This window comes from Eschrichtius robustus, chromosome 10, assembly GCF_028021215.1.
Source record: "Eschrichtius robustus isolate mEscRob2 chromosome 10, mEscRob2.pri, whole genome shotgun sequence".
NCBI lineage: Eukaryota > Metazoa > Chordata > Mammalia > Artiodactyla > Eschrichtiidae > Eschrichtius > Eschrichtius robustus.
The window spans coordinates 65792435-65808671 of record NC_090833.1 but is presented as its reverse complement, the minus strand read 5'-3'; positions in this window follow the sequence as shown (position 1 = coordinate 65808671).

Here is a 16237-nt window from a genome sequence, read left to right as displayed (position 1 = left end):
GTGGGAGAAGAATCATGTCTCTCTTGCTCACCGCCATACAATGAGTACCTGGCACGGGGCCTGACAAATGGAAGGAGCCAGTGAAGAATTGCTGAATGTAAGAAAGAGGGAGTTGCACAGCTAGGAAGAACAGGCCCATTCAAATGAAGCTCTCTCTTCTCTTCCCATTGACACCAAACATTTGCAATCTCCTTAAATACCACGAAGGTCAGCAGTGATTTCCCACACACCAAGCCCAGTAGCTTTCTCATTCCTCATCACTCAGCCCCTCTGTGGAGGCTGATACAATGAACTCTCCCCAACCGGAAGCCCTGCTTTCTTGGCTTCCAGGGCTCTGTACTCCCGTCTCTCTCCCAAGCTCCCTGACTCCATTCTCTTTTTACTTCTTAAAGGGAGCTAGTCAGTGACTCTGGACTCAGCCTGATCGTCTCCTTGAGCTGCTCCCTCCCTTGATAATTCATTCAGTCTTGGCTCCAGCCTTCTGCTTTATGCTGGTACCCATGAATCTACATTTCTAAACATTGAAATGCTCTTTCTCCTGCCTGCTTTTTTTTTCTAGAAATGTCACCATCCTCCCAATCACCAGGCCAGAAGACTTGGAGTCTTTTCTCAACATCATTCCTCATGTTTACAAATAGTCAAGATAACAAAATATTGCAAATATTGTTTTCTCATTGTCTGTGACTCAAGCCTCTTGATAGTCTGGACCTTCCCATCTTTCAGACTTCCCACTTTCCCCAGTTCTCTGTTACATTTTACCCAAATGACTATCTCCAAGTTTCCCTTTTGCCAACGATGCCCAAATGCTTCTATTTACACTGTCGAAATCCTACCTTTCCTTCAAGGATTATCTCAAATACTTCCCACTTTATAAGTCTCTCTTGAGCTTTCTAGTCAATTATAATTTCTTCTGCTTTAAACTACCAACTCACTATATACATTTCAGTTGGCGTTCTCTTAATTCTTTATTGTATAATGGGTTTCTGTGTATTTGTCTGTATCCTTTAGAGGAAGACTAATAGATAAATCTCTGGAAAGACTGAACTAGATAAAAAGAGAGTTGGCATAAGTTACCAAGACACACTGTACAGACGTTAGAAAATATTACGTGGATATTAGAAATAATTTTATATTTGAAAATATAGATAAAATATGGATCATAGACTTTAGTGTAAAAAGTTAAACAGTAAAGCTTCTAGAATGTAATGCATGAGGATATCGTCATCATTTTGAGGAAGGTAAATTTGAACAACACATGAAATTCACTAGCCCTAAAACAAAAGATTACCAAATTGGTCTTATAAAATTGAATGAAAGAAGAAGAAATAAAAAAGAAATAAATATTGTAAGACTCTGTGTGACTTTCACAAACAAGCAGGCTAATCTATGACGGGTATCTGACGAGAGGTCACACTTGGGGAGCAGGAGTAAAGACAGTAGTTTTAGGGGCAATGTTGTTGCTCCACGGCCACATCTGAAAGGGGGTGCTCACTCTGAAAATCTTCCAACTGTACACTAATGATAGGTATATCAGTTACACTTCACTTTACCGGAGTTTATCAAAACAACAACAGCAAAAACCCTGGACCGGAGGAACTGTGTAAATGCATTACGTCCTAGCACGCATCTTCTGCAGGCTGCTTTATGTCTTTGTAGCTCTGACACTGTCTCCATTCATGGTTTCCATTGCTTCTGTCTGTTGACATGGTTCTAGCACTTTCTTCTATTCTGCCCTTTGCTTTCAACCGGAATTTGATATACTGACCCTGATCCCCCTCTAGGTGTTTTGCCCTTGGAGCTGATTTCTCATTCTCAACTTCTGTGTCAATATTTCACTAATAATTCCCCATTTCAGGTTAGTTCTTCTTCTTTTGTTAAATTTTGTTAAGGCCTTGTTTAAATCTTTACTCCTTCTTTATTTAATGTTTTCCTGTTTCTACTAATGATTTTTTATGTTCTTGTTATCTATAATTTCATAATTACTATTAGATTATTTGCTTGGCCATCATTTTCCTCCTCAAATCCACAACTGTGAAAAAAAGGCTTCATCTCTACTTTTTTGTCCAATGGGGTGAAGCGGGCAGGGAGGTTTGAATAGGAGAAGCTCTTTCTCATTCTTTACCCTCCAGCTCCAGCAGTGAGGAGCCAGGTGATCTGACACGTAATAGGAAAAGAGAGAGAAAAAAAGAAGATTCAAAAATGATAACTAAAACAAGCGCTTCCCAGCTGCCCAAAGTGGTTAAACAGATTACTTTCCTTACAGATTTAGCTAAGAAGCTGTCTGACCAGAGTCCATTTATGGAACTATTTGACCTCGCTTTTATTTTTTCTTTTTCAGAATAAATCCTTTAGTCCTCAACTGGAGACACTGCCGAAACAAGGGAGTGTGTATTTTTTTAATCCATATGAAGGTTTGGGTCGGGAATTTTTCAAACACTGGAATAAATTTTTAATTTGGACTTTGATATCCAGACAAGCCCAGCTCATGTTCTCTTGGGTCTCCTTCCCAAAGACCAGACTTCAAACAGACACTGCTCGCCGCCTTAGCAGAGGCAGCAGAAAAGCACCATGCCAGCCACGGCGGCAGTCAGCAGAAGCCCTGCACATTCAGCCTGTCTGGGCTGAACCCTGGTTTGCTACCTCGCCTGGAAACCAGCACATACTATTCCATGGACCTGAAGCACAGTTCCTCAGAGGAGAGTGAATGAGCCTGTCATCCATCAGGGCAGGGGATGCTGGGATGTCACGCTGCCACCTGGGGACCCTGTCTGGAGCATTCTCAATAACACAGGGTTCACCTCTTGAAGGGAAATGGGCAAATAAACGTTATTTCGTTTGGCTTGACTATTTGCTTCTTATTCTTTCGGTTTCCTACTTTGCCTATTAGAGTTTGGACTGTGAGAGAAATAGATGTGTTTCTTACAGATGAGACCCCAGAGAACGTTTAGTTTAACTCTTAGTTTAACTTCCTGAAAATTGACAAAACAGAGAATGGGAAGGAGAAGAAAAAGAAACTGATTTTCTCTGACAGCTGTAGAAGCAGCTCATTTCCTTTTGGAGACCTAGATCAGAGACTATAAGTAATTGAAACTTAATACGCAGCCTCCCTTGGAAAAGTGACCACCCTGGGGGCGGTTATCATCATTTCCTGTTAATTGTCACCTGAAATAACCAGTTGTGGAAATGGCATGGGGGCCCCAAGCAAAGGAATGTCGTTTGGGGAACGGCTAGCCCACTCATGTCCCATAACGAAATACAAATGATTTAACAGCAGTACCGACAGGGTTCTCAGAATAAATCATTTCCATTCCCACCACTGCAAATCACTTACTGTGATGGCCTTGAGACAGATTTGGGGAGTTGGCTATTGGTCACCCAGGCTCTGGGACAATTCCCCCTAGTTACCTATGGAGATAAATTGCAATTCTGACCTAATTTACTGCTCTTCCCCATGGCTAAGGGGCAAGTATTCTCTGTACTTCAGGAAGTCTAGAAGCTAAAGGTGACCAGAATAATTGTGAAGTCTCTCCAAGAATCCCCCGCCCCGAGGCAGCGGTGTGGATTCTTGAAAGCCTGAGCCCGCAATTGCAGTACTGTGGCTGGGCCAGCCTGGTTTTTCTACCAAACCAAGTGCCTGATCAGACCCAATCATGCGCTTCTGTGTATTAACCCCACTTTCTCCCAAGCTTTCTCTCATCCCATTGCAAGGAATCAGGTTTGGAACTTCTCTTTTCCTTTTTTTTGCAGAGGCCAAGTTCCCGTGTGCACTTGACCAGTCTAGAGGTATGAGCTTCCGTGAGCTGTACCTCTCATTTGAGTTAGTGACATTGTCCCCTTGGCCTCCTCAGCACCTTAGCCATGTCTGTGTATCAGCTTGCCTGTCTGCTGTAGTCTGAGAACAGCTGGCAAGAGGGACCTGGTGCCTTGCATCTTTGTGTGCCCACTACCTGCCGGAGCGTGCATGGGATGGGTATCTGAGGAAGCAAGAACGAGGGAAGGACGATGGGAAAAAGTCTTGGCTTAGTGATCCGGTTCTCTGGATCTGGTTGCAAAGTGAGAACATGCACAGAAATAGAACTTCCAGGAAAGCTGCCTGGAAAGTCTCTATTCCAACTTAGAAACTCTGATATGAATGCCACCCCAATATTGGGAGGGTCGGGACGGCTGGGCAGCCTCCCCGGAGATCTGCCAATATTGTGTAATTTCCTTGTCTTGATCCCCAGAGCCTTAGCTCTGGCCCTCGTTACTCCACACCAGGGTGGCCGCCCCAGACAGATCACGTGTCCGGACTCCCTGTGGCTCATTCCTCACCATTCCATTGTGGCCAAGGAATCATTCCCAAAGGAGAGATCCTGCCAGTCTCCTACTGAAAGAATCCAATGCTCACTCCCGGGTTGCATCTGCCATTCAAGGCTCTCCGACATTGCTAGCGGCCCCATCCAACTCTGCAGACTCCCTGAGGCCCCTCAGGCCAATCCTCTTATCACGTCTTGCTTGGTCCCACTTGAGTCTTCTCTGCCAGTGGGTATTTATCTGTTACTTCATAACCCAGTTGAAGTATTCTTTCTAGAAACCTTCCTAAGGGACCATAATCCAGCTGGACCTTCCTGCTACTTTGCATCCCCTCCTTCCTTGCTGCCCCATCGGCACCATATCCTCACCATCTGCCTCTTCCTCATTCATTCCTTCTGTCAGTGCATATTTAGTGAGCCCCACTGGATGCTGGGCCCACACATTTTAAGTGGCAGAACTGAGATTCAAGTCCAGGTCTAAACAACTGGAGAGCCCAGCTCTCCATCGCAACACCACTTTGCCCTGCCTGAGACAATGGGCCCTGTTCCCCTTGCTCTGGCAGTTACTTCCTGTCTCAGTGAAAAGAGAGGTAGCATTGGCCATAAAGGTAGGAGTCTTACAGTCCCCAGGGTCCCTCTCTTCAATAGTTACCATGCACCACTTTTGAAATGAAATCGCTATGCAGGCCCAGGGGATGCCTTTCTTGGAGTGCAAGACAGCAGCCCAACTTCAAAAAGAGATCTAGATGGGGATAGAAGAAGAGAAGCATTCATCCCTTCTCATCTAGTGATTTCTCCCTTACACACTAAGTGGAGAAACTCAGACTGGGGTGTCTGTCCCATCCTTGGGTAAGGAAAGAAAGTAAACAAGTAAGGAAGTTGAAGGCAGCGGTGATGAGATGAGGCCACGGGCCAAGGCACAGTGGCTGGACCAAGAAAAGAATCTGGATTTGGACACAGGGGCTGTGCCCCCCTTGCCTTCTATAGTGGTGTCAGCCTGATCCATAGCTGGCTGGGCTTGTGGAGAAGGAATCTTTGGACATGGGCCTAAGGTTTTGAGTTCACTCATAGTGGGTGACAAAAACGAGATGGTTATTTGTTTTATGGTAATGATCTCCACGAGGCTCCAAACTCCGGGGCTGCCGTCGGCACGCCACACGGCAGGTCTTCCTCTGGGTGCAAGAGGATTTCCTTGGTTTGGTGGGATTCATTTGTTTTTTAAACGAGGCTGTTTATTTTCTCTTCTTTTAATGTTATGATTTTTTTTTTTTCAGACTCACAAGGAGGATACATAACATACAGCCGACTCTGCAATCTCCTATTTTGTCAGCTGCTTATGTTGATTAAAACTTCAATAAAGATCCTGTGATAAAACAGAGCTATGTTCAAAGGATCTTGTTATGTTTTTAAAAGGCTGAGCTTGGCAGAAAAGATGTAGAGTATAGGTTTGCTACCTCGCTATTTTCCCCCTTTTCCAGGTTAGAAAGGGAGCAGACTGGGGAGAAACTCACAGTGGGTTCTAGTACCTGCGGGATAGTTCGAGAGCATGTGTTTAACTGAATCCCAAATCATAAGCAAAGTCCAATTTAAGTGATATGGAAATTGTTTATCAAACTAGTGTTAAACGTGTGACCCAGTTGCCCTCTCCCCACCCATGGGTCCGACACACATCCTCTCTCTGCAGGAGGCCTCAGCCTTATGCTGGAGTTGAGGACGTGAGCCACGGGCCAAGTGAGGTCACAGAACTCCAGGAATTCCATACCCAGCGATTCACCCACCTCACCCGTGATAACCAATTCCAGCAAGATTCCGCAGAACTGCCAGAACCCATCGCTCTCAAGAGTCCCGAGGAGTGAGTGTCGGCTGTGCCCACCTGCTTCCCACCCCACCCATCCCCTCCCCTCCAGACAGCCCATTCCTGGCAGCAGCAGAAGTCTCTCAATTCTTCTTCTGAAAGAGGCCGAGAAGTGGCTGTGCGTGAAAATCAGGCTAGCCAAAGTCGCTGACTTTATGCAAAGCAGGCAAGTGCAGTCAAAACACTTAGAGCAATCAATTCAAGTTGTTGGGTAAAGTTTTTTCCGTGTCCCATACATTATTGAACAGTTAATTTCGTCTTTGTGCCTGTAAGACATTCCAGCTCTCAGATGACAGATTTATCCATTAAGGAGCACTCGGTGACAGGCGTACAGTGAGAGCTTTGCCAGCCCTGCCTGCCAGGAGGCGAGCCCGGCATCACCACCGAGAAATGCTGGGACACTTCAACATCTTAATCAATATGCGAGAGTCAATTACCAGGGAAGCGAGGGCTTAGGCAGGAGGTGATGACGAGGTTCACGTGCAAATGGGCTGGATCAACATGCAGTTGAATCTCACACGTGGATTCACATGAGTCCTCCGCCCCCAGCACCCAGTTCCCACACTGGCAGGCTGACCACGCCCTCTCCCAGCATCATTTCCAACCTGCCAATTATCTGCTTTACTGGACTTTCTTTGATTCGTTTCCTTGACGGATGCATCGGGAATGGAGAAAGCAGGGTTGAGGGGAACAACCAAAGCCAGATTTGGTCTTTGGATACACAAGCTGGGCTCTTAGGATTGACTATTCAGTGTCGAGAATTCTTCCATAGGCACATCCAAGGGGACAATTAAACCCAGCATGTCTAGCTGAGAAGGGGGCCCTGCTAGGACCCCTCATTCAGGCCTTGATCCTCTCACCTGGATGGCTACAGTCACTTCTTAGCTGGTCCCTGAGCTCCTCTTGTACTCCTCCTCCAATCTATCCTACACTGGCTGTCCGCTTCTGTTGGATTATGTCACCTGTGTCATCAAATACCTTCAATGTCTGTCTGGGTAATAAAATCGCAGCTCCAGGGAGTGTTTTCAAGACTCCACCTGGTGGAGGCCCCCATTCTCGATATGAGTCTCGTGATAGTACTCAACCGCACCCCAGCACCAACATGCTCCTTTGCACCCCCATGTGTAAAGCCTTAATCATCTCCACCTACGTCATTTCTTAAGGCTCCTGAAGCCTTCTCTGACTTCCCTGGTCAGAAGTTAACGGCCCCGCCATGACTGGTTTGAGGTCATTGTGTGTGGATTCAAGTTGGGTGTCTACTTATTTGTTTTCTCCATTAGATCACCTGCTCCATGAGAACAGGCATCGTAAAGTTCTTCATGACTGCCAGGAAGGTAGGTAGTTCTCAGAGCATGTTGAATTTCTTAATGAGCAGGCTGTAAGGAAACCGCCATGGCTCTGACTCCTGTCCTCATTATTGTAGCTGTGGTCACCTTGGAAGCCAGGTATCCTCCAGATCCTGCCTCTCCTTAAGCTCTATGGTTGTCCTGCACCAACCCTGTGCAGAATTCAGCTCCTATGGGAGTTTCCAAGAAAGAATCCATTGGCACAGTGCTTTGGTGAGCAGTGCAGATCTTACCGAAAATTTGGTAAGGGTCCACAGGGACTCTACGGCAGACAGTAAAAATCTCCATCCATATTTCTGGTCTCTGTTGTCCCTCCTCAGTGCCACCTCTGGTTTTCCTCTCCCCCCTGCCCCCGTGCAGCCTCCGCCCACTGAAGACATTCTTCAGCTTCTTGTTCTTGTTCTCAAGCTGTCACCCTACTGCTTCCACAACATCACACCCGTCCTCCAGAGGCATTGCCATGCACACTTCTAAGAGAACCGAATGTTGTCACATTACAGTTAGTGTCTGTACCCTCCTCCAGCTCTTCCCAGCTGCTTCTTCAGGACCTTGAGAGTCCCAAGGACGTACAGTAAGAAATGCGGAGGGGCCACCGAAGAAACCAGAAATAAGAGGCTGGGGAAGGAAGACAACACTTCTCTCCTCTCCCTTCTCAGCGGGTGAGGAGAACTTGCACAGGCTCGCTGGGCGCAGAGAAACAAGAGTGTGGATTCAGAAAGCCTGGAGAACAGGCACCAGCGGGGCCGTTTCCAGTGGGGTTTTTTGGATCTTTAGAGAGGCGCACTGTTGGCTCTGAGAGCCAGAAAGGAGCCTGGTGGTGGGCAGAGAGAACAGGCCATGCTGGTCCCTTCTGACTGCAGGCTCTCAGGAGCTGGGACCACCACGCAGACTTAACAGGGGAAGACAGGAATTCAGGACTTGGGGGAGGCGGGGTCTGCTTTTGGCCCCTATGCTGATGGTCCAGAAAGCTGAGCAAGTGCTCCTAAGAAGAGTCCTTTTACCTCTTATGGGATTCAGAAACTCATAAGGACGTTTGGATAGTGCATGGCAATTTTGTACAGGGCGAGCGTGAAATCCCAGCCCCAGGAGGAGGACTGGGGCCTCTCTGCAGGACTGCTTCCAGCCAGTAGGGGAAAGGGGGGGTGGGGGGGAGGAGGAGTGTTAAGAAGGGCAGGCAGCTGACCGCTATTATGCACCTACTCTGCAGAAGGCCTGTTCATGAATGCTATCTTCTTTAAGTGAATCTTCACCACCTCCCAATGACATGTGCATTGTTAGCGCCATTTTATAACCACGGAAACAGAAACCAGAAGGGAGAACAGGTAAAGTGGCTTTACTAGGATCACTTGGCTTTGCAACTGGGGAGGTAGAATTCCAACTGGGGTCTAAAAGGTGCATGGCGAATGGAGTAATGTCAGTTCTTTTCCATGGTAGACAGTGAACACGACCCTAGAAGGGTCCGAATAAAGTTCAGGTTGGTGGGCTGGTCACACTTGAGCACGAGGCAAGTGAGGGCCCATCTGATGATGAGTGTGAGCAGGTGCTCCGTGTCTCCCCTCTAGACTGCCAGCCCTTTGAGGCTGGAGAGAAGCCACCCATCGCAACTGCAACAGCAACGGTGACATCTACCATTTATTGGATTACTCTGTGCCAGGCTCTATGCCAAGGATTTTACATGCATTATTGTATTTATTCCTCCCAGTCACCCTGGAAGGTCAGGATTATAATTCTCATCTTACAGATAAGGAAACTGGAACAGAGAGGTTAAATAAGTCTCCCAAGTTCACACAGCTAATAAATGGAGGAAGATTCAAATCCAGGTCTACCTGACTTCCCTCCTTGATCCCTTGAAACTCTTAACCTGGAGTAAAGAACCTAAAGGAAATAAGGTTTTAATGGAATTTACCTTTCAGGAGATGCAAAAGTGTAGGCATGATGAAAATTTTAATAAATATTGTAAATGGCATGATCTCGACATTAATTTCATCCAAAAGCATTTCATTGTGCATTCATGTGTTCTTTGAACAAATGCTTATTGAGAGGCTACTCTGTTCCAGGTACTGTCCAGCCCTGGGATACAGGTGGACAAGGCAGGCCTGGTCAGCGTGAAGCTGACTGCCAGCTACACTTAGCACATTGTCAGGCTTTGAGAATACCTGGAATAAAGAAATGTATTTAGTTTCCTTTAACCCTATGTACACCTATAAACACCCTATGGACCTTCCTAAAAGGAGCCTCCCTGACCAGCAGACTAGATGAGATTAGCTCACTTTCCAGGGGTTCCCATAAGCATTCTGTGCCTTTCCTCAAAACATTCATCACCTCTGTAACTTTTATCTAATGTCTACCTTTTTTATTAGACTGAAAGCTGTCTTGCCCCCATCCTGGACCAGAGCAGACTCTTGCCCCTCCAATGAGGAGATGTATGTGGAATGTCCCAGAGCACATTTTGGGTAAGGCTGCTCTCATGCAGAACCGCTAGAGGTTGGTTCTTGCTCGAAATAGTAAACACATATCTTAATGAGGTGAGCACTTGATAATGTTTCTGATGGGAAAAGCCTGAATCCAGGGAAATCATGGTTTTAGGAAATCAGTCTAGGAGAAAGAGGGTGAGGAGCTGGGTAGACTGGGAATAGACCAGGACTGATGACTTCAAGAGACATTTCTTAGGAACTCTGGTCAGACTCTACCTGACTGCCATATAATATAGAGCGTTACGTGTGGGCTCTGGAGAAAGACAGACCAAGATCTGAATGGAAACCCACTACTTGTAGTTTCACTCAGCAGTGTAACCTTGGGCCAATCACTTCCCACCTCTGCGTTTAATCCTCATCCATAAAGTGAAAATAACAATAATATCTACTTCATAGAATTGTGATAAAGACTCAATGAGACTATGAAGCCAAAAAAGGCAAAGCACATGGCTATTGTTTATACTGAAAAAGACTAAAGACTGGAAAGTCAGAATGGTCTAGTACTTCAGATATGGGTAACTGGGAAAACGGGGACATTGGCTAAAGCAGGGAACACTGGGAGAGAAAGAGTTCATTTGGGGGCATGCTGAGTTTGAGGTGCGGCCACCAGGTTTAAATGTCCCACAGGCAGCTGGGCACACAGGACGGATGCCCTAAGGAGAAGTCAGCATGGGGCATAGAGATTAGCAAAGAAATCATGACTGAATTTAGAGTTGATGAGCAACTCCAAAGGGAGAGTAGAAAGAAAGGGCGGAGAGCAGGGGGCTGCCGTGGGCAGCTGCCTTACTTTGGGAGCAGGAGAATGAAAAGAAAAAGTCGACCTCATTGTCATTACCAGTTGATGCTGTGGTTCTCAGTTGCTTTAGACAGTTGAGTAGCATCTCACCAGCCCGGGCCAAGGCAAGCCTGCCGTGTGGGCTAAAGCTTAAGTGGTACCCACGGCACATGTGGAAAGTTCCTGTGGCAACTTCTTGCTGAAAATCCTCACCCCGGTTATTTTCCATTCCTGCAGAGACATCCCTGTGTCTCTCAGGTTAGGATATAAATATTTTACAAAGTACAGAGACTTGAGATATCTTAACACTTTGACTAAAAACTTGTTTTTCTGCAAGTTAAAGGACATATTTTCCACTTGCAAAAATATGAACCTCTAGATTAGACAAAGCAACGGAAGTGGCACATTGCAATATTTTATGCAGTGCTTCTCAGGGTTTCAGGGTACTTAAAATATTCATACCCTTCCTTTATTCATGAGGTTTATAAGATTTGTCATACAAGTTTAAAATTGAGTAAGGACTAAATGCCTCAAACATGGTAGGTGTTCAATAAAAACATGTCCTTTTCCCTTCTTATATGATGAAGGTTAAAATGTGGTCTACAGACTTGGGGAGGTGAGTCATTTGAGATATTTCCAGCTATTTCTAGACTAAACTTTCATTAGCTGGAGTTAGGTGAGAGGAGAGAGAAGAAACTTGGTTAGTAGCGGTAGAGTAGAAAACAAATTCTAAAAGGTAACTAGAGGACTCTGTGATGGGGTCAAATTGCAGGAGTCCAGGATAGAAAAGATGACCCCTAGTTCATGAATGAAGTGGAGTAGACATTGATACTAAAAAAGGAGCCTTCTGATAATTGTGCAGAGAGAGTTGAACATCTTTTGCCAAGCCAAATTTCTGGCAAACACATCTGAGGGACCACAGAGTTCCAACTCTCCCTGTGGATCACAGTCACACTATAAAGAAAAAGGACAAGTGAAGTGACCAGGGAGTAAATGCCACCAGGCTACATCCATCCTGCTCCCCTTCACCATCTCCATGGAGTCCCACCTGTCCTATTCCTTAATTCAATCTGTGGCTTAGGAAATTAGGCAGCTTTGGGGAAACATGGTTTCTGATACTAAAAGAGCATCTCACAACTCAACGTCTGTGTCCTGGCCTTGGTCTGCCTTCATTTTTATCAGAAAAGGGTGGGTAACATATGAGAAAAAAAAAATTGGCCCTGTAAAGAGATTCCCGAAAGAATGACATATTTGTCTGTTAAGTATAAATACGAACAGCCATGGAGATATGGTCCTGTGGTGCTAGGTTTTCACTTCAGTAACATTCATCTAGTGCCAGGAAACACTAGATTTAGTACCTGAGGGACTGGAGTTTCAAATACCTTATACTTTTTTTTTTAATACTCTGCCAAGAATTTAAATTGGTAAAAGCTGGGGACTGACAAAACTTGATCCCCAAGAGCTTTTCTGGCACTGGTTTATCAGAGAATATGGTGCCATTATTTTTATTGTAATTATTTTTTTTTTCTTTGGTGGTGTGAGAGCTCATTTATAACCCAGTGACTTCTACTCCCAGATGTATTTTTCTTTAAAAAAAAAAAATCCCAATGCTTAAATAAACAGAGGCTTTGCCTTTTGTGGTGGCATTAGAAGCTGTCATTGGACTTACATGCAAGGGAATTGCAAGCCTTTTCATGTTTTTAGATCGGATCAGAGAGAGTTGAAAGGAGAAAAGCTAATTTTAGGATCTGTGTTGTCACTAGCTTCCCGTGTACACGTCCCCTTCCCAAACTCCCCACTGTGCCCTGACACCCAAATCACTTAGTGGGCTTTGCAGAGAGGGCACACTGCCCCAAAACAGGGACATGGCAAAGGCCAGAAATGAGTTAGAAAGTCCAAGTTTGAGCCCCAGCACCATCACTTTTTAGCAATGTAACTTTGCACAACTCTGTCTTTCTTGGCTTTCTTCATCAGTAAAATGATAATTGGATTTTCCAACGAGGGGTGTCAGGAGGATTAAATTAAACAAGTAAATTACGTGAAAAGGCTTGGCACGGCGAGTTTTCTAAACAACAGTCTACAAAAGATGAGAGCCGGGAAGGGGGAAAGAAGGAGAGAACATCATGGGGCAGCATGTGGATTCTGCTCCAAGGTTAGACTCTTGACATAGACATTCGAGCTGAGAAAACAACTGCCACCATGGAGACACATAAAACAAGAAGATGCTGTTTACGGCCCACCATCTTTACACTCCCTCATTGCTCCCTGCAGCCATATTCCCGACTCCCTTCAGTCCCCCGTCGGATTTTACCCACAAGCAATTTCCAGGGTCAGCTCACCACTCTCCTGCCCCGGGCTGCAGAGGCAGCAGCCCGAGCTCTCCTGAACAGACCCGGCAGGTCCGATCCCGCTTGAAATGATTCGAGTTTTATTATACAATTAGATCAACTCTCTTAGGTGTAGTAGCCCTCCTCATACTTAGAAGAATAGATTAGCCATTAGGACTTTGTATATTTTTCCCAGTAATTGACACCACATCCCATTTTCCTCACCAAAGGGAAAAAGAACCACATAAAACAATCATGATTTGGGGGGTAGGAGGCGGGGGCCGGGGGCACTCAAAATGCAACAATGTCTGGGTCTTCGCCTCCATCTACTTCCCTCCCCAGCTCTGAACGGCTCCAGAAGGCAGGCAGAGCGAGCCTCGTTCTGTTTTGTTTGGTGGTTGCTCTTCCATTCCTGAGCCCCCCGGGCTCACGCTCCCCAAGCACTTTACTAAGAATAAACCGGGCATCATTCTGCCACCGGTCAACGGCAGCAACCCCTGGCTGGCAGCCTGGGGGTTCTTAAAAAGCCCATGGCAGCATGACCAGGATGTCACCGCTCCTTCTCTTTTTTTCCTTTTTCTTTTTTTTCCGTGCTTCCTCCCAGGATAGCTCCTTTACACACCCTCTCCCTCAGCATCACCTTTCCTGTCCTGGTCAGGGAAGAAGGGGGGTTTGTGGGGCGGTCCAAGCAGCAGTGACCTGAGGCCCACTAGCGTCCCCAGTTGGGAAAAGGAGAGAAAAAAGGCATTCCAAGCCCAGAGAACAGCTGGTGCCCAAGACACCCAGGTCCCTTTGTGTCTTCTCCCTTCAAACACTGAATGTTTACATTTGGAATAAACCAGAAAGAAACTTATCTTATTGAGGGATTTAAACAGGGGAAAATGCAGTCACCTATGTTGACTTTGCCCATATTTGGCACTGCCCATGTTTGCAAACGGGCGTCCATTTTGCATCTCAGCCAGAAGCAGACACCTCAGGCCAAGCAGGCTGCATCCACACAAGCAAAACCAAACAGATGTCCTCAGCTGTCTGGTCGAATATTTGTTTCCTTTGGTCATGTCCTAGCAGCCCGAGCACCGATCCCAACTACAAGGCCTGGTGGCACCAGCAGACACTTCGCATGTTCCACCCTCTTGCAGAACATCTGTGAGCTGAAGGCCCTTCCCGACTGCAAGGATCTTTGTGCCGAGGCTCAGTGGGTCCCTGCACTGCCCGGAGGCCTGCTGTGAGGTGCCGGTGCTAGAGCAGTCTGCAGAGAGAGGTGATGCCAGCCCCCCCAACCCCCCGCTTTCTTCCCGCATGGCGCATCAGACGATTCAGCCAGTAGCACCAGCACCAGGAGACATGAAATGTTTTAAGCACGTTTTTCAGTTTGGGTCGATGTGTCCAAAGGGACTCTTTGCTGACACGTCCCGGCTGATTCCCTGGAAAGAAGCTGAAGTGCCCATTTTCCAATAAGATCAATAAACCCACTCATCCCTGATTATAGAAATTTCTTCAAAGTACATCTTCAGGTACCTTCTGACCAAGTCAGGCTGTGCTGAACTCTTACAACGGTAAGGTGACCCAATGTGTCACCCAAGACTTATACTTCATTCAGGCTGTGCTTTCCTGAAGAAAAAAGTCCTAAAGCTTTCCATTTGGTCCCCAAGGACCGTGGAAAATCATAAGATGGAAAGTGACTTTTCTTTGGCCACAACTGGTGATGACTTGTGAACATGTCTCTTTTGCCCAACTTGGCTTCAGCTAAAACCTACTGTTTTGAATAAAACTTGGGCCACTCTCCACACCTTTAATATGCTACCTCTAGGCACCTCCTGCCAAGTCCTAACTCCCATCCCCACACACACTTCTTGTAACTAGGAATCCAAAATGAAACTGTAGTCATACTCTCTCTTGCTGGTTCTGACAACAGGCTGATTTAACTCTCTTTTTTTAACCTTCTCAACATACACATGTCCCTTTATTATTTTCTTAAGTTTCCCGCACGCTTCCCCCAGCCCCTGCTTTCACTGCCATACGCCGGGGGCCGCCGCGCCAAGCACACCTCTGCACCCAGCGAGCACCTGAGGGGGACAGGCTGCCCTGTGCCTTTCCCCCGGGGCCCTTCTCCCGTTGCCAGAAAAAACCCAGCCGGGTGCCTCAACCGACACAGGCCCCTAATTTAAGTTTAACAGTACAGCATTTTTACTGCTTTCGGCCAGGGCGTTTTGAGAAAGGTTAAAATATGTGAAAAATACACGCTAAAAAAAAAAAAAAATCTGTTTAGAAAACAATTCCAGTGTAAGTGCTGCATGCTCCCAGCTTCTGGCCCCCTTTCCAGGAAAGGAACTCCAGCAACAACACAATTTAGTTCCATTTGGGGGGTGGGGGGTTTCCATTTCCTTCCTATGGGATTTTTTTATTAGCTTTTTTTTTTTAACTGTTTTTCTTTCCCTATGCTGGTTTACTGCCTTGTATCTATCTACCCCCAAGGAGTTGAAAAACCTCAAGTCAGTATTATTGGATTTTTCTTAGTGTATTTTCTGATTCTCCTGGTGTGAGAGCATGTGGTCCGGATCTGTGCATTCGTGTGTTGGTGAGGATGGAGGGCTGGGTGCCAAAGAGATGATGTCCATTAAGGCCTGGGGAAGTGTTAGCTGAGCCTTCGAAGTGTGCACCGAAAAATGAATTGCCTTGTTCTTTTCACTGTTGTGCAAACTTATTGGTTAAAGATCAATGCACACAGTAGGCACTGAACAAGTATCCATTGTCTGGATAAGGGAATAATTGAATACTAGGTACTGTTTCTTGAATTTTTACTCTGCTTATCATAATTGATGCTTTACGTAGTTTATCTCATCCACCCCTTGCAATAGCACCGTAACGATGTTGGTCTCAACTCTGTGGAGGAGTAAACTTCAAAGGTCACTTCCTATGGGAGGGGAACGCAAGGGAAGGGATACCGGGATATGTGTATATGTATAGCTGATTCACTTTGTTATACAGCAGAAACTAACACACCATTGTGAAGCAATTATACTCCAATAAAGATGTTAAAAAAAAAATAAAAGGTCACTTCTTCTAATCACATGCGGAATAGGGCAGGATTCGATTCCAGTCCTGTCTGTCTACTGGAAATAACTTAACTGGGAGAAATTATGCATATATCATGACCCCCGTCCCTTC